This window comes from Rousettus aegyptiacus, unplaced genomic scaffold, assembly GCF_014176215.1.
Source record: "Rousettus aegyptiacus isolate mRouAeg1 unplaced genomic scaffold, mRouAeg1.p scaffold_m13_p_7, whole genome shotgun sequence".
In the NCBI taxonomy this organism is placed as follows: Eukaryota; Metazoa; Chordata; class Mammalia; order Chiroptera; family Pteropodidae; genus Rousettus; species Rousettus aegyptiacus.
Genome location: NW_023416310.1, coordinates 24825965 through 24845083, shown reverse-complemented (window position 1 = coordinate 24845083; position 19119 = coordinate 24825965). Strand labels below are relative to the sequence as shown.

The following is a 19119-nucleotide window of genomic DNA, read 5'->3' as shown; positions in this document are numbered from 1 at the left end:
CATCTGGTTCTGTGTTAAGCACAATGGTTCTTTTATGGTCGATTTTCAGTAAAAAGGCCACTTGAGGTTCCTTGTGGTCCTGAAATCACACAGGAAGGGCTGGTTCAGCGCTGATTCTGGTCTTGGTGACTTATGTCTAGTCTATTTGGAATCCTGCTCCTATGGACAGTTTGTTCCTCTAAATGTTGGTGTCTTGTGGGTAGGTTGCCTGGGTCTCTCAAGAAAGCCACTAAATTCAATGAGGCTGCAATCACTCAGGTCCGCTGGAGGCAGGTAAGAGTTACAGGAAGGTCTTCACTGTGAAAGGCAGCTGAAGATTGTAGTGGAGTCATTTCCATCTCTGGTCAGAGAGACTAGTGGAGTTGATGATCCCACAGTAGAGGTTCAACACGTGACCATTAAAGTCAGATACTTGGGTTCAAAACAGTCCTCTAGCTAGGTGGCCTTGGGCTAATTACCCTCTCTGATCTCAGTTTCCTTATCTGTAAAATGGGGCATTAATAGTATAGTCTAAGAAGCATTCAGTGAGACAGAGCTTGCAAAGTGCTTCCTTAGCACAGAGACTGATGAGTAAGCTCCCACATTTGGAAGAGGGATGTGACTTCATTTTTAGGATTACCCACTATGTTTTAAAACAGGGATTTATTTATTTAGTTAAAGCTTATTTTTACAACCACATTTGAAAACTGTGGTTCAGATCTGTTTCACTCATCATCTTCAAATGTGCCATGCTTCTTTTTTACCCCAAGGCATCAGGTCTCTGAGTTTCCTGAGGACAATTTTTGTATTCTTAGCCCTAGGTGTAAGAACTTCATTGACCTTTTCCCCAGTGGAGTTTCTTCCTGCCCATAGGCTCCTCTTCAACTCGCTGCAACCCACCAAGTCCCAGGCCCTGGAGATTGGCTCAGAAAGTCCCACTCAGCTCCTGGGAACAAGCCCTATGGGAAAGCCTCTTTTTGGTGGGCTTTAGCCCTCCTTTGAATACACTCCAAGCTTCTTCCTCCCCGTCTTTTAGATCTACTCTGCCTCCAGCCTATTTTTTTTCCCGCAAACAAAAAGTGTTACCAAAAAATTTAAAATCAAATTTTAAATCGTAAATCTGATTCAGGTTGTTGCCTTCCGACCAAAGGCAGCATTCTTCATCCATCTCCAGCGAGGAGTCAGCCTTTTTTAAAGACTGATCACAGCATGGGGTCCCTGGGAGAAGCCTTCTAAAAATAGGTACCACGAGAGGGAGGGAGCAGTCTGCCATTGGAGGTTAGGGAGGTGTATCCTGAGTAGAGGGAAAACCCTCAGGTTGGGCACAGTCACGGGGTCTCGGAAGAGGAAGGAGAAGGCAGGCCTCGGTTACAGATGATGTCCGCCCCTCCCTCAGCGGGGCTCCGGCCTGCAGCGCCGCAATGGCCGGAAGTGCTGGGCTCCGAGGAGGGTGGGTGGGGACGAGCTGCCCGAGAGCTGTCTTCTGGCTGGGCTGGGATATTTATAGCACCTGTGTTTCTGGACCTGTCTCCACCTGGATTTATGTGGTCTGTGGCTGTAGCGGGAATTAAGAACAAGTGTGGGGGTGGGGGCGAATATCTTGCTGCAAGGGCTGATTCTTGGCCTTGGGACTCTGGCTGTAATGAAAGTTACAAAATCAAAACAAGGTGCCATCTCCGGGAACACCGAGGCAGAGCGGCTCTTCCGTGCTGCGTCTGCAATGCAGGCAGTGGTTAGGCCTGGTGAAACCCGGGGCTTTCCAACCGCACCTAGTGTGACATTTACAGCGGTCTTGGGCGTGGGTGAGGCAGGTGTGGGCGGTGGGGAAAGCGGATCCCACCCTTCCAGTCGCCCCGGACTCTGGCTCTGCATTTCTTCGCTGCTCCTCCAAAGGGTTTAAGATTGAATGTTTCCTCTTCCAAGTGATCTGCACTTTGAAAGAGGGGCCCGAAGAGTACGTGGTGGCCCTTCCTCTGTTCAGACCGGCATGTACCCACGTTTGCGCAGCCATCATCTGGGTCGGGGGCTGCACTTAACTCGTCCTAATCACTAGTCTCAGGCAGCTCTTAGGTGGCGATGACATCACATGAAAATTTTAGTAATTGTCCTTTAGGCTTTTTAAGAACCTAGAGGGTAATGCTTAATCCCGAGGATTGTCACGTCGGACCTTCAGGCATTTTTTAGACCTAGAGGGAGCAGGCTTGAGCAGGCCCCAACGGGAAACAGCCACCTACTGTGCCTACCTGTAAAGCCGGCCCAGGACAGCTCCACCCGCAAATTAGACTGGAGAGGCCATGGTAGGGCGGGCGGGAAGATGTAGGAAAGCAAAGGACAGTAGCGCTGGAGAAAGGAAAACAACGCTGCCTCTTGTCCAGCACGTTCATTTTCTCATTTAACCTATGACAGCACAAATGAGGTAGCACAATGTTAGGGTTACCATTTCACAAAAGGAGAAACTGAGGCTTAGAAAGGCTACGGGATTTGGCCCAAGGTGAGGTAGCAAGTGCCGATTTCGGTTTCAAACTCATATTCTGGGGACCTGCAGGGGTCCGCGGTGGCCGGGGAGGGAGCGTGGGGGGGATAAAGGCAGCCCGAGGGCGGACGCGCGGAGCGGGGAGCGGTTCCGGCGGCAGCCGCGCAGGGAGGAGCCGGAGCCCGGGGGCGCCGGGCAGGCCCGGGGCTGCAGGAAAGGCCGGTCTGGTCGCCCCGGACGAGGGGCGGCGGGACGGGAATCCCGAGCAGGACGGCGAGGCCGGGGCAGCTGCCAGACGCGGCTGGGACTGGCCCCGCCGCCCGGCCCCCACCTCGGGCCGCTCTGCGGTCGGGCAGCGAGCAGGCCACATACCGCGCGGCGCGGAGGAAATGGCTGGAATTCCTCCCGCGGCGCCGCGCTCGGGCCTCGGGGCGGGCGGGGCGGGGAGGGCGCTCCAGGGACCGTGCGCAGGCGCTGCGGGGCGCTGGCGAGGGCTGCGCAGGCTCCCAGCCCCGCGCACCAGCGCGGACCTCTCCCTTGGGAGCGCTCTGCTACTCACTGCCCCCATCTAGGATCTCCGCAGACTTCCCAGCCCCGCCTCCTGGCCCCTTAACCTGCCTTTGGCTCGCGTCGTTTGGGGTCGGCCACCTGGGGAGCAGTCCTGCAACCCTGCTGATCAGGCTTCAGGCCCTCAGCCTCTGGGATGGGGCACACCACGCACAACACTCATGGGCCCCGGCGTAGGAGGATATGGAGGCTCAGAGTAGTGAGGCGTCTGCTAGTTCCAGCCTACGCTTTTGGAAAGCGCTGGCCTCTGATGTCTCCAGATGTTTTAGTCTTGGCCTTCGTGGCGTAGTGTGCAGGCCCTTCCTGGCTACAGGCGTTGAGAGCAAGGCAGAGAGTTTGCTTAGAGGGAGAGGCTGATTCCTCATACTGTACCACCTGGCTGATACCTCTGCAGCTAGGTAGTACAGTATGAGGCGCCGGGAATGGGGTTGATTGTAGAGACAGAACCACCAAGATCAGAGCCTCAGCAGTGACCTGGGCCTGAGTGATAAGGCTGGTCTCAGTGTTCTAGAGTGTGGAAGTATGAAGAGGGGATAGAAAACCTCCTTGGGGGTCAGCATAACTTAGGAACGCTATCCCCCCGCCCCCCCGCCCCGCCCCAGTTCTCCAGGACAGGACCAAATGTAATGTGGGTGGAGGTGGGGAAGGTGGACTCTAGGTTGGGGCCTGTGTTACCTCTGCTAGGTGGGCGGGACTAGAACAGGGGCTGGTTGACTCAGGATCTTTCTCCTCCCTCATTCTCCACTTCATTGGGGTGCCTGGTGCAATCAAGAATAGCCTTTGGAGGATTCTTTACTTTCTGCCTCATACTTGGAGACTCGCTACTGAGGACTTTTGAACTTATGCTCCTCAGCCTTTGTTTTTTGTCACCCTGGAATGGCTTCCCTTCCCTTCTCTGGCTGGTGAGTCCCACTTTCAGCTCAAATATTTTCTCTGTGAATTATTCCTTGACCTCCACTATCTTATACATCCTTCATCTGCTTCCACAGGATACATTATTTCACCTTTCACACCAGGTCATGGATATTTGCTTATAAATTTATCTCTCTAGTTAGACAAAAGTTACCTGACAGACTCTTACATATCTTTGTGGGCTACCAACTAGTATTGTGCTTGCTTTATAGTAAAGACATTATTTAAATGTTTGTTGAATGAATGAATGAGAGGAAGGACTTGGGTGGGCACAGGACAAACAGAAGCAGAGACCAAAGGAAAAGAAGGCCAGATGTGGATCCTGCTAGAAAGTTCAAATCTTTGCTTCCTGCACACACAGAGAATGGGCTACCTAGGCCCTGTCTAGCCCTCTCTTACCCAGGGCGGAGGGCTGGGTGGCATTACTTCTCACCTTCACACCTTGATCCTAACCTTAATTCCAAGGCCCTTCTCACTCCCTTTCTTACCCTGGCTCTAGTCTGAGCTTGGCTAGGTTAATAAGTACCTGTTTCCCTATTCCACCCTCCCCCAGCTCCACCTCCAATACTTCCCCTGCCGATCCTCCTCCTTTCTCCACCCAGGGCTCAGGAGGGTCTAATTCCACACAAAGTGGTGCTATCTGCCCATTCGAAATGGGACTGGGGCACAGAAGATGATGCACTGGCCTGAGGCCAGCGGCAGGGAGCGCAGTGGCCATATCGGTTTACCCCTGGGGTAAGATGGCTTCAAGCTTGAGAGGAGGGCAGGGACAGAGTTTCCCAAACTGGTCCACATCACCTTTGAGTCCAAGATATCCGCTTAAATTTTGACCCTCGCCAGGGCCTTCTGAGTAACCAGACGTGGGCCCGGGGAGGGACTCTCCTGCATGGCACCAGGAAGAGACAGGAGGTCAGAGGTAGGCCTGTCCTGATGCGCTTGCCCTTCCTCAGACAGGGCTGCTGGGTGGGCGGTGGTGGAACAGGGGAGGAGCAGGGAGTGTGGTATCATTTCCAGGGCTGCACACTTGCCCATGAGGAGCAGGCCCAGGAGGCCTTGGCAGACCCTTCATACAGACACAGGCAGACAGAAACAGACAGCTCACAGTGATAGTATTGATTCTGGGAATTTTGGAAGTCAAAACCCCTACATTTTTTCACAAGAAAAAGGAACAGATTTTGGCATCTTTGTTCCAGAAACAGGAACTGACCAAGACAGTGACCTCTGATAATCACTTCCTCATCTCGGTGTACAGAAGAGGTTGGGTTCCGTCAGTCCTTCTGTTTTCTTCCCAGGGTTCTGTGAGCAGCAGCCCTGGAGTTTTATGGAACAGTAGGGTAGAGAAGGGAAGAGAAAAGGAGAAAGGTATGGCAAAGGGGAGGGAGGGAATAAGGGGAGATATTTTTAAAGGGGTGTGTCCTTGAGGATTGAGGAGGCCAAGAGTCTGATGGGGATGGGATTGGGGCCAGAAGCCACCTAATATGCGCTCAGTTTTATTTTGATCTCCTCATGGAAAGAATATCCATATTATGTGCTTCTTAGAGTTGGTGGTTCCTTTGACCTGTGTCTCATAGCATTAAAATACAGCAAACATCCTTAGCTGTATCTACTCTGCATTTACTGAGCACCTGCTACAAGTCAAACAAATTGCTAGGTACTGGGTGAATAAGAGACAGATTTTTCTCTTGCAGATCTTAGAGTCGAATAAAGGGGAAGGGCATTCAACAAATAAAGCATTAAGGTAACTAAACGGACAATAACAATCACCAAGAGAGGAAGGAGCAGCTATGTCAGGTTGCCTTCAGAAGAAGGTGCTCTTTGAAATGGGCCTTGAAAGACAAATGAGCATTTGCCAGGTGGAGAGGGGGGAGGACCTCCAGGGCAAAGGAACTATGTCAACAAAGGTGGGGGTGGGAGGCGGAGGACGGGGAGGGAATGCATGCACATCTAGGGCACTGAGTGTAGGGCGCAGCCGGGCACAAAGGAGTAATGGGAGAAATGGTTGAAGTAGGAGGTGGGATTCACTTTGTAGAGGGCCCTGAGTTCCCGACTGAGGTATGTAGGCTTCCCCAGAGGGCTATGAGGAAGCCTTGACCCGCAATGACATGACAAATCCAACACCATAAGCTGCTGGCAACTCAGAGAAAGGAGTGAGACAGTGTGGGAGGACTGGGGGAGAAAGGGAAGTAGCCAGATCATTAAAGTGTTTTGTATTCCCATCCCCTCATACGTGCAACTGACCCGAGAAGTTATTCGTTGGTCAAAGGTTTTTGCTGCAAAACGCTGAGCCTTGGTTCCCCTATGGGAGCAAAGTGAGTGTTAAAGGTGGTATCTGTGGTCTTGTGTGAAATGACCAAAGGGGTAGTCGCTGTGGGCAGAGGCCGTCCTCCTTTTGGACAGGCTAATGAGGGGTGCCTGCGCTAACATGGGGTGGACGAGTGGGAGAGATCACAGGTTTGGGCTCTGAAAAGGGTAACACTTTGTGGTAGCCCAGATGGAAGACAGAGGGACAGTCTCCTGAGGCAGCCAGTGTGGGGAGGGGTCAGGGAAGAGATGCCAGGGGCCAGAGAGGCATGAGGCAAGGTCTCTGGAACAAAAGATCCCTGAATCTAAACCTACATATACCCATATATATATATAGGTATTTCCATTTTCCAGTTTCTTTGCTAAGCATGGCGAAAAACGATAATGATGGAGATAGATAAACTAATGCTCAGCCCCTAGAAGGGGACCTTTCCAAGGCTTAATAAAGGTCTGAAAGGCTACTTGGCTGCAAATGGTGTAATTGTCCTTGCTAGTTATGATTTTGTGGCGCCATCTGCTGGCTGTATGTAGAAACTATAAATGTACACAATTGTTAAAACAGACACAGCTATGTACACACAGTGAAATATACATGTGTTCATAAACAGGCACACATATATGGAAACACAGACACACAACAACATGCAGAAATTCAGGATTTAGCACAGTATCTCACCCTTGGTAGGAGAAATCCAATAGTTCTTTCTAGTCTACAAAATAAAATCCAAATTATTTGGATCGGCTTTCTTTTAGGCTTATTTTTCACCACCCTTTCTAGTCAATTAGTTTAGAATGTTCTATTACCACTTTCCCTGACTACTTTCCTTCCCCTCATTCTATTAATTCTTTAAGACCAAGTTCAAACGCCACCTCCTCCCTTATCTCTCCAGTTAATGTAATGGCTTCCTCTTCTGAACCTTCATAGCTTTATAATATTTGTCATTTTACTAACGTGCATTTTAGCTATTTTGGGACATGTGTTTTCTCCCTTTCCAGTCTGTAAGGTCCTCAAGGATGAGATTTGTGCTTCTTTCATGTTCCCCCATAGTACATAGTACCTGGTACTTTGCTTTGCGTAAAGTGGGGACTCAGTACGTATTTGCTGAATGAATGAATAAATGACACAGATATAAATAAAAATAGTATGCAGAAATGTACACCTATTTACATAAATTTTTCTATCTTTGAAAAAATTATGCGCATTTATATGAAAGCACAGAACCATACATATCTATGCCTATAGCTGTGAGTAGACATGCCCCTTAAATTAAACACTTTATTATTTTTGCTGTTCTTCATTCTAATCCAAATCTTCATCTCACTGACTGCAATAGCCTTTTAACTCATTTCCATTTCTAGTTCTTTTCTTATCATTTTTCCATTGTCCTCAGGACGCACTTTTCTAAAACACCTCTTTGTTAATATTATTCCCTAGCTCAAGAAATCCAGCAGTTCTTGCTGGCTCGCATGATAAAGTCTGGAGAAAGCTAAATCCTTTTTTTCTATTCTCCCTTTAGGGAAGGAAGGCACAGTTATAACCAGTGAAAAATAAAATGGAAGTGGTTTCTGAGAAAGTCTGTCATTGCCTGTTAAAAGAGACAACTGTCGCTAGATGCCATTTATCCTCCTTCCCTGCTGCCTTGAATGTAGTTACAAAGGAGCTGCAGCAGCCATTTCGCAACCATGAGGGAAAGACCAAGCTGTTGTTCCTGACCTTACTGAGCAGCTGAACAAATGCTACTGCTTCTAGATTCCTTGTTTATATGAGAAAAATAAACCTCTGCTTGTTTAAGCATTTGCAAGTCATGTTTTTTGTTATGTTCATCTGGATGTAATCTAAACTCATGATTTTTAAATATCTTCCTTCCTTCAATACCCATAGGATAAGGTCAAGTTTCCTTAACCTGGTATTTTAAAAACTGAGCCTGAAGGATGAGAAAAAGCAGATACACAATGAGCAAGGGAAAGGATTTCTAGGCAGAAGGAGCCGTACCTACAAGGGTCCTGAGGCAGAGTACTCATTATCTGGCCCCATTCTAGTCATCCAGGCTTAGTTTCCAGTATTCCCAATATTCTTTTTATGGCCAGACCCTAGCCCAAGCCTCCACCATTTCTTGCCTAGACAATTTCAATAACTTCCCAATTTATCTCCTCGCTCCCACTACTGACCTCCTCTAATCCATCCTTCTCATAGCAGTCCGATAGCTCATTTAGAAAATAAATAAAAATGAATGTCTTTTCTATGCTTAAATGCCATCAATGGCTTTTTATTACACTTTGACTCAAACTCAAACTCCTCAGTAGAACTCAATTTTCTGCAAAGATCCTCAACTCCAGCCTCACATTAGAGTTACCTAGGAATATTTAAGAAATGATCAATGGCTGAGTTCCACCATTAAGCATTTTAATTTAATTGGTCTGGGATGGGGCTGGAGCACTGATATTTTATCAGTTAATAAGTTAGCTTGATACTGTTTCATGGATGCTGGCAGAAGACACAAGACTCCCAGGTCAGAGGCAAAAGACTTTATTATTCCCAGCAATAGCAATGGCCAGAGTACAAGCATTTGTACTGGTTCCCCAAATACAAATTCCCACATGGTGATGTGAGGAGGTCCAGGTGACATGTGCATATGTAGTGTGTTGCATTATAGAAAAGGAATTGTAAGCTTAGAGAACCAGAATCATTTATCATGGGAAGTAAGCCTACTTGACCTTTGCCCTACAAGGAGACCTTATCTTTATAACACTGGACAGTACATAAACCTGCCATTTGTTCCAGAGGGAGACACTATCTCTATCTTCCAAGGCTGTTCATTATACCAATACCCTTGGAAAGATTGTCAGAAACAAAAGCAGTTGGTGCCTTGGTTTGCATGACCTGCAGAAGTGGGAGACAATGTTTGATGACCCAGGCTATAGACCAAGCACAGGAAAGGGGTAACTGAAAGAGGACTGGAGATGTCATTTAATTGAAATGTCAGAGATTAGAGGTCAGGAAGGCTCAGGCTGCTGGAATTTGTGTGATAGAGTACCGGAGAGGAGGAAGCTATGTGGAGAGAGTGCCAGCAGTTTGCATGGGTTCCCTTGAGTGCTGACTAAATACTAATCTGTGCTTGTGTGGGCTAAGACTCCGCTAAGCCAGACAAAGGACAACTACTGGAAAAATAACTACCAGGAAGCTGTGAGCTGAACAATGTCCAGAGCTCACATCAGGTTGGGGAATGTTTGAGTTTCAATAAGGCAGACCGGAGAGTAGATGTAGGCATCAAATAGATATTAGTAGAGTAACACTGGGCCTAGTGTAAAGGTACTCCAGACCAGGGGTTTTCAACCTTGGCACTATTGATACTTTGAGGGGAAGGATAATTTTTTTTTTTTTTTTGCACAGGTGGAGGAGAGGTGGGGGAGGTCCTGTGCATTGTAAGATACTGAGTAGCATTCCTGATCTCTAACTACCAGCTGCCAGTAGTACCCTTCTGGTTGTGACAACCAAAAATATTTTCAGACATTGACAATATCCTGCAGGAGGAGAGAAAAATTTACCCAATCTAGAACCACTGCTCAGGACCTACTCTAATGAAGCACAAAAACAAGCCTTGAAAGCATTTAGCTTACCTGTAAGTGACTCAACTATCTGACCCTCCTCCTTATCTCAACACTCTTCAATGAAAGACAACAAAATTCAGATGCTCAATAAAGTAACATTCATAATGTCCAGCAGCATTCAATCAAAAATTACCAGGCATGTTAAGAAACAGGAAAATATGACCCGTAAGCAGGAGAAAATAAATTATGAGAGCCAGATCCATAAATGGCAGAGATTATTGTATTAACATGTGAGGACTTTAAAAGAGCTATTGCAAAGATGTTCAGGGATTTAAAGGGAAACATGAACATAATGAGAAGAGAAACATAAAATCTAAAAAAGAACCAAAGTATTATTTTTTCTAGAATTGAAAAAATAAATATACAGAGTGAAAAACTCACTGAATGGGCTCAACAGCACATTGATTAGACAGTGCAGAAGAAAATATCTATGAACGTGCAAACATAACAACTATCCAAACTGAAGCCCCTGGAAACTCAGTGACCTGTGGGATAATATCAGAAGTCTAATAAACATGTAATTATACTTCCAGAAAGAGAGAAAAGAGTGAATGTCTGAAAAAATTGAAATGTGATGGAAGCTGTAAACTCAAATATCCAAAAATCTCAACAAACCCCAAGCTGGATAAACACAAAGAAAACCACACATCATATCAAATTGATACAATCTAATAATGGAGAGAAAAATTATAAAAATAACCCAAAGAAAAAGACACATTATACACAGAAAACAGAATGAACACTGAGTTCTCCTCAGAAACAACAAAAGCCAGAAGACGGAAAAATAATATCTTTGAAGTTGTTTAAGAAAAAAAAGACGTCAACTTACAATTCTACGTTCAGCAAAAAATATCCTTCGATATAAAAGTGAAATAAAGTCTTTTTCAAAAAACAAGAAGTGCTCAACACTGGCGAAATGCACTACATGAAACGTTAAAGGAAATTCTCCAAACTGAAGGAAAATGATACCAGATGGAAACTTGGATTAACAGAAAGCTGACAAAATAAAAAATCTGAATAGCTGTATATCTAGTAAAGAAATTGCATTTATGATTTTAAACCATACAAAGAAAACCCTAAACACCAGTCTTCTCTGGTGAACATTCAAAGAAAAAAATAATACCTATGTGTTACAAACTTTTTCAGAATAAGGAGGCAACAGTTCCTAACTCATTCTATAAAATTATAGAAGGCATTTGGCAAATATTTTATACTGTTTTAGGCTGCCAGTGCTGTTCTTCCTTCTCTTCCTCCTCCTTCACAGTCCCTTACAATTATAAAAGCCATTGGTAGCTTGAAGGCCAGACATAACCTGGGCAAGGCCAGATTTGTCCTGCAGGCCATCGGTTGCCACCCTCTGGGCTAAAGCATTGGTAAACTTGGGAGATTTTGCTAAGGATTTTTGGGAGGTGGAAGAGAAGAGAGCTATATTTCACACCAAACAGCAACAACCTAGTAAATACTCCCATTGGATATTTAATTTCCAAATATTTTAGGACTTTCCAAGTATCTTCTTGTTATTAATTTTTAGTTTAACTCCATTTTTGTCAGAGAACATGCTTTGCATAATTTTAAGCCTTTCAAAATTGTTGAAATTTCTTGTGTCCCTCCAAATTATCTGTCTTAGTGCATGTTTCAGGCCCACTTGAAAAAAAACGTGAATTCTGCCGTTGTTGAGTAGAGGTTCTATAAATTCAATTAGGTCAAGTTTATAGATGGTGATGGTTAGGACTTTTATGTACTTACTGATTTTCTGTCTACTGATTTTATAACTTAATTATAGTTACTAACTGTAATTGTGGATTTATTTATTTCTCCTTTCATTTCTATCAATTTTTGCCTCACATATTTGGAAGCTCTAATTTATTTATTAGGTACTTAAATTTTTAATATCATTGTTTTAGGGAATTGACCCTTTTATCATTAAGAAACATTCTTTATTATCCTCAGTAATATTTTTTGTATTGACCTCTACTCTGCCTGATATTAAGGTGTTTACCACACTTTTTTAAATTAGTGTTTTGCATGGTACATTTTCTACTACCGTTTTTCTTTTAACCAATGTATATCTTTATATTTAAAGTGGGTTTTTCTGTAGACAGCATATAGTTGGATCTTGCTATTTTGTCTAATATAACAATCTCTGTCTTTTTATCTGATTGTTTAAACCACTCACATGGGTCAAAATCTAAAACCTTGCTAGTTGTTTTTTATTTTATCTATCTATGTATCTCTGTATCTATCTATCTACCTATCTATCTATCTATCTATCTATTTAATTAATATGCTCAATTTCCCTTTTTGTCTGCCTGCTTCTGGTTTGAGAATTTATCATTTGTTTTTGTCTCCATTGTATTATATTATTTATACCTTAAGATTTTTCATGTTGTACATATTTAATTAATCACAATTTTAGGTTGCCCTAGTGTTTAAAATATACACATTTAATTAATCACAGCCTATCTCCAACTAATATTATACTTCTTCATCTACAGTGTAAGAATCTTTAACAGTGCAATCCCAATTCTTTCGACTTTTCAGCAATTGTTATCCATTTCATTTTTATGCTATAAACCCACAATTCCTGAATACTATTTTTGACTTAGCCAATCATTTGTCTTTTACGATGATTAAAAACAAGAAAAAAAATCTTTTGTATTTACTTTGACTGTAACTCTTTCTGGGGATTTTAATTTTTTGGTGTCGATCCCAATTTCTGTTTGGTACTATATTCCTTCTTTCTAGAGAACTTACTTTAACATTTCATCTAAGAGTGACCTACTGATTTTTTTATTCTCTCAGCTTTTGTTCATCTGAAATTCTTTGAAGTCTGTCCATTTTTGAAAAATATTTTTCTGTGTATGGAATTTTGGGACGACAGTTTTACTTTTTTCTGCTAGCACTTAAAGTACGTCACTCCTTTTTTCTACGGGTTTGCATGGTGTCTGGCGAGACGACCTCTGCAGTTCTCAGCTTTGTCCCTCTGTTTTAAAGCTTCCTCCCACTCGTGGCTCCTCCTCGCAGTTGCAGTTTCCCCTCCACTGTCCTGAGCGATTGCCCTCTGACCCCAAGGGTGCCCATCAGACTGGTTAAACACAAGCCTGTCTCCTTAGAATGTTGTTGGACCTCCAACCTCTGTCACTCGAGCATCTGTTGTTGCCCTTAGTGATATGACTTCTGCCACCCCCTGCCCACACCTCTACCTGTGCAGCTTCTAGAGTGTTCTTTCTGACCACATCCTGTACTTTTCCTGAGAGGAGTTCTGAAAAGTGTGACTTTCTCCACATTCTGCTATACACGCGTATGCTAATGACTGCGCTGTCAGCCCGAGGTGGCCCTGGTGATGGGATCTGAGGGCTCACTGCCCACTGTGCTCTGGTTAGCCAGGATTGTTTCATGGGGTTCCTACCTTCCTTTTTAGTCCTTTCAAGGATCCTAGCTTCGTCACCTTAAACGTGGGACATTAACTTTAATGTTTTCCCTGACAAGGATCCTAGCTTCGTCACCTTAAACGTGAGACATTAACTTTAATGTTTTTAGTCGTTTTTATTAGAGAAAAGGCTGTATAGGTGTGTGTTTCAACGTGGCAGAGTTATTTTATTAATCCATCCACTTTTACTCTTGATTTATCTTATTTTATTTGTATTAACCTAATTTAAGATCCTTTTCACTTATCTAGCCTCTCTATTTGCAGTAAGTGTCCCCTAGGAAGGCTGACTCTACATACCTGTGATAAGAATTGTGCGACGGATGGAGGCAATATTGCAGGCCTCTTGGGAGTAATGGTGAAGAAATATTTGGGACCAATGGTCAGGACAAAATTGAATGACAAAGGCGGGAGACAAGGCTATGGGCAGTCTCTCTTGTTCTGACTGTTCTTGTGGGGTAAGGACGTACCTTGAAGATGGGAAGAATTGAGGTACGGCTACTGATTCTGGGTTGCTCCACAAGGATGTCGTAAGGTGGCATTAGTCTATTTTTGAATTATTTAAAAGAAGGAGCTGTGGTGATGGATGGAATCTGGCTACCCTTTGGGAGATTAATGCAAAAAGCGGTATGTGCTGGGCAAGACGTTTTCCTACCTTGGCGAGAACTGTGGCATTGGAAGCAGTGCTGACTTGGACCACCTGGGTGCCAGCAGAGAGTGGTATTGTAGGAGAGAAGGAGATCTTTCATTACTTGTGAACTGCCCGGGATGCTGCCTGTCCCCTGGGGAGCATCGTTCTGATGGAAGACACTCAGAGATGCTCCCTTGTCCTTAAGGGAGTGTCCTTGGCCATGACAGCTTCAGAATTCTCACGTAGAATGGAGTGAAGAGTGGCGAAGGGACATGCATCTAGGTTTGCTTAGAAAATGCACTGTTTGTATTCAGTTGGCATGCTTCTATGAGATGGTTTTGGGGCCACTGCTCCTGTCCCTTACCCAACTGCAATAGTGAAAATAAAATGTTACATGGAATTATAAAAAGACAACTACAAAACACACAAGGGTCTTATTAACTCAATTTACAGGGCAGCTGTGTTCCTGTGAACCAATCCCTTCAATGTGCAATTCTCTTGTTAATATTTCACATGCACATTGCTCTGTGAGGTGACAAGGAAGATGCTGTTACCCTAGTTTATAGCTGAGGATGAGGATCTCCATGGAGAAAGCCGTTTAATTGAAGGATGCTCCGGTAGATGGTAAGCTCCTTAGAACAGGCGTGGTTGCCTATTTTCTTCACTGCTGATTCTCTAGTGCCTCGGATAGTACTTAGCACATAGTAGATGTGCAACGAATATTTGTTGAATGAGTGACACTGTAGTAACTCACATTGTAAAGCAACTAACCCTTTTATATTGCAGATAAGGCTCCATTTCCTCTGTTTCATAAGCTTGGTCTGAATGTCGGGCTTTCAAATCTGGGCCCAGCTATAATGTGAGACCAGGGATGTTTGGTATAGAAGGAGAGGAGAGGAAGAGGGGGACGAGAGTAAGTGCTGAGGAATGCACTCATCTGTCAAAGAGAGGACACAGAAACAAGCCTTGTATGGGCAAATAGCCTCACCAGCACCCACTGTCCAGAGTGGGTCAATCCAGTGAATGGCAACATCTTTGCTCTACATAATGGTGAATGAGTCCCGATTAAAACTGCCTTCCTCCATCCTATTTCTTTACAACTTTTGGTCAAAGTCCCAAACGATACCTCAGAAGACGAGAAATTTCCATGTTGAAGTCATTGAATCAAAGCTTCAAATGTACCACCCCAATTCCCCAGGCTGGTTGCTTCGCAAAATGAAGGGTTCAGTTCAAAGTTTGGGAGAAGTGGGTTGAGCCCAGCCTGAGGTGGGCAGGGCTGAGCGGCCATGATGCGCCGGGTCCTGAAAGTTGATGGAGGTATTGACCAAGGGACAGTCCACCACAGAGTCTGCATGGTCTCCATTTTCCAGCCCCCTCTGCTCTGAGGCAGTGCGGGAAAGCTAGGGTTGATTTTGTGCGGCCGGGAACTGGCCCCTAAGCTAAGGAGTGGTTGCGACCTGCTGATCCCTTGAGCATTGGAAGCTAGACCTGGGGCAGGATGTAGGCCTCCTCTCGGTGTATTTTTTCTTTTTGGCCACCAGATGGCAACACCTCCCTTCAAACAGAACCGAAGATCACCAGATTCTTGACACAAAATTGTTACTTATTCTGAGGACATTCAGCTGCCCTGTAGGATTTGGGGAGGAGCTTGATCGCCCTATCATATCATAGAACTATGTGTTCAGGCAATGCTTATTGAGAGCTTACTCTGTGTCCAGCCCTGGGCTATGTGTTAGGGTGAGGTAGAGGGAGGGGTTGTAGCAGTGAACGAGATTTGTAAAGATCCAGTAAAGCTACTCCTTCCACTGCTCTTAGAGCCTAATAAGGGAGACGGGAATCAAGCAAATAATTATGAAAATGAACTCACTTTGATTGTGGTAAGTGTTATAAATGATAAACAAAAGTGCTGTTGAGACCAAATTAAGAAGAAGAATTTGATCTCATTTGGGCTGTCAGGAAAGCCTGCTTTGTTAATAAACCATCCTGTAGCCTAACAACTCCCGGTCCTTCACATACCCTGTTACACCTTCTCACACACGCTCCATTATATGCCCATTTGATAGCTGATGGACCCCCAAACATCCACCGTACTCTCCATCATACGATTCCATCACAGACTCCGCTGCAGACCTTAATTACAGACCTTATTCCATCTCCTACACCTCCCTCACAGAACCATTAACAAACCCCTCCACAATTCTTTCCTAATCCCCTCCACAATCCTTGTTGTAAATCCCATCGCTCACCCCTTGGGAATATTCCATCTCAAACTCTCAAAGAACCCTGGCTGTATTCATCTTTGCATTCCTAAAGCCTCCCACAGTATCCAACAAGTAATACGTTCTTGAAAATATTTGGCAAACCAACCACCAGACCACTCAATATCCCTCATCACACAGTCTATCACAGGCCTGTCATGGCTCCCATCACAGAACCGGGGTTACAGCCCTCAGACTGGAAAGGCTCAGCCTCTGCTGCCTTCTTCCTTTAGGAAAAGGCTGAGAAAGAAGTTACTCATCTTCAGGTGCTCCCCACCCCCACCCAGCCCCATCAGTCCAGACAGGCTCCCTCTCTCTCAATCTCCCTTCCTCTACAAGCCAGATACTGCTTGGGCACAGGCCCTAGTCCTGTGGTCTGACTGGTCCCTGTCACTCACACCCATTGGTGGTCACCCTTTCACTTCCTTTTCAGAGTGTGCGAGGCTCCTGATTACAAGCCTGCCAGCTGGGTCCTTAGTCAGTGGCTTCCTCTGTCTCCTCTGAAGGGCCAGAAGACCACAGAAGGGAGCGCCCTAGGGCTGGAAGAGACCTCAGAGAATGCAGAGCTCAACACCTTCCTCTTCTGCCTCTCCTTCTCCTTTCCTGCCCCTTCCCGTTTATCATGTCTTTTGTTTGGGAATGTGAACCCATGGCTGCCTTACTTAACAGGTAAGAGCTGGAAGAAAACAAAAGACCAAATATAGCTCTCTCGTGTAAGGAGCAAAGAGACCGAGGCCCAGGAGTGGTCAGGGCAGAGCTAGATCTCCCACGCTCCACCCAGTGTCCTTCCAGAGAGCACCCTTTCAGAAGCCTCTTCGTGCACATTTGCCAAGAAATGCTACTTCCATTAGGAAGGCACGTCCAATGCAAACCACTCCAGAGATTGCATTTCAAAGATTGATAGACATGGCTTTTGCATTATCTGCTGTTTCAGATTAGCTATGCTGTGGCTTCATTCTTTAGGACTGATATTGGGGGTGGGAGGGATGGGGAGTGGGGGTGGGGAATGATTTTGAGTCCCTCCTGCAGGCCCCAGGCTCCAGCCTGTGAGACTAGGCCTGAGAAGGACAGGACGATCCATCCTATATTTTCGGTCCGTCAGGAGATTTCGTTGTTTAAACAAACATTTCAGCGAAGCCGTCCAGCTGGGCAGTGATTTATGGCTCTGGCTGCAGTTTTTCCCCAACAAAGATAAACAATCCTACAACCGTTGGGACTAAGACTAGGACTCCTGGTTCTAATAACTTGGAGCCGGCTGGGCCACGCCAGCCATCGCCTGGTCTGGGGTTTGGTTAGGATCTGTTCGCACTGGTCCTGCGGCTGAGCCACAAACCTTGGGGGACCATGTTGTACTTGGAAGCTAGAACCGTGGCCTCCAGGGCAGGGAAGAGTGGCAGGCAGGAGAGTAACAGTTCAGTGTTGGCGCTTCGGGCCCATCCTTCTCCTCAGGATGTTTGGTGGTTTTGGTCAATAGCATCTGTTTGTCCTTTTGGTAACTAGGTGTCAATTATTATTCCAGGGTGTACATTGGACCCATATACTCATAGAATATACTGGCTCTCAGAGTGAGTATGTGCTCAGGTCTGACCAACAAGATCAGTACATTCCCGTGGTCATCAGGGGTGGGCATCAAACCCACTGAGAGACAGAGAAAAGCAGTGAGACTGGATCTGCTAGGAGGCAGACAGATGCCTTTTTCCTCTGGACTTGTATTTGGAATGAAGTGGAAGTACAATTGACTACTACAGCTGTTGCGTTATCTTGCCTCTGCAGGGGCCAGCCTGTCTGACAGTGGTCCCAATACACAGGAAGTGAGGCTGAAGGCCGGAGAGAGAAACTGGCCCCTGGTGACAACATCCCAACCCCTGAATCTACCCAACAAGTAGGGGTTGGGTGTTCTTTCACTTGCAACTGAAAGAAGGTTAACTCATATCCACCATCTGACATAACAGAGGAGACTGACTGGGGAAGGTAGCTCCTGCGGCCTCCAGCCCAGCTGCCTGGATGCGATGGTTTAGCCAGAGAACAGTAACTTTCTCATAATCCCTCCTTCCTATCAATCTGATTACTTGTATCTACAATTTATTTCAACAAAAGATTAAGGAGCTGTGGCAAATGCAGAGATGAATAAAACATAGCTCACATTTTTTTCCCTGCGAAATGTCTTGGTTTATTTAAGGCAGCTTGAGATGCATCTTTCAGGAAAAGAACACACAAAGTACTTTGAGTGCACAAGGGAAGATGAGCTCACATCTGACTGTCGGGGACCTGCAGAGACTTCATGGAGAGGGAGTGTATGGGCTGAGTATTGAAAGATAAGGAGAATCTGGGTAGGCAGAGACAGGCAGATGAAATAGTGTGATACAAGTCGAGGAGGACAGAAAGAATATTTAGGGGAACATTGGAAAATGGACTTGGGCTGGAGGAGAGGAGACATTTAGGAGAAATCACCAGCTGGCAAAGTTGGCATCATCTAGGCAGATGCCAATAATGAGAAGCTTTTTAAAAAAAAATTCCATCAGAGATGGGAAGTTATTGAACACTTTTGAGCAGAGAAGTGCCCTGACTGAAGTTACTCTTGTGGGACTTTAGATGGGCGCAAGGAGAGACCGAATTGTGGAAAAGCCACTGAAGAGGTGTTAGGAGGTAACCTTGACTTATTCACAGGACAGGGAGGGAGCGAGGGGAGGAAAGGCAGGAGTCAAAACAGGAAACAGTTCTGGTTTCAATTCATTCATACTGCAAGAAATGTGACATTTCTGGAGCCCAGCTTAAAGTCCAGAAGTCATAAAAGAAAAGGGTGATATATTTAACTACGCTAAAATTAAAAATGTCTACATGGCAAAAATGCCAAAAAGTCAAAAGACATAGACAAAGTAGGGAAAATATTTACCACACAAATGACAGAGGGTTAATTTCATATATATATATATGAAATTCCATCAGAGATGGGAAGTTATAT

At 45.3% G+C, this 19119-nt stretch overlaps 1 long non-coding RNA gene across 2 annotated transcripts; it reads left to right on the top strand.

Annotated features, from left to right (window-relative positions):
• Nucleotides 1-2950: 2950 nt before the first annotated feature.
• On the top strand, nt 2951-8027 carry LOC107509596. Of its 2 annotated transcripts, none has more exons than XR_001596574.2 (2): nt 2951-4847; nt 7750-8027. It is a non-coding gene; the product is annotated as an uncharacterized LOC107509596 (long non-coding RNA). The 2 variants fall into 2 exon arrangements; XR_001596575.2 differs by having other exon boundaries at nt 2962-3921.
• The last annotated feature ends 11092 nt before the right edge of the window (nt 8028-19119 follow it).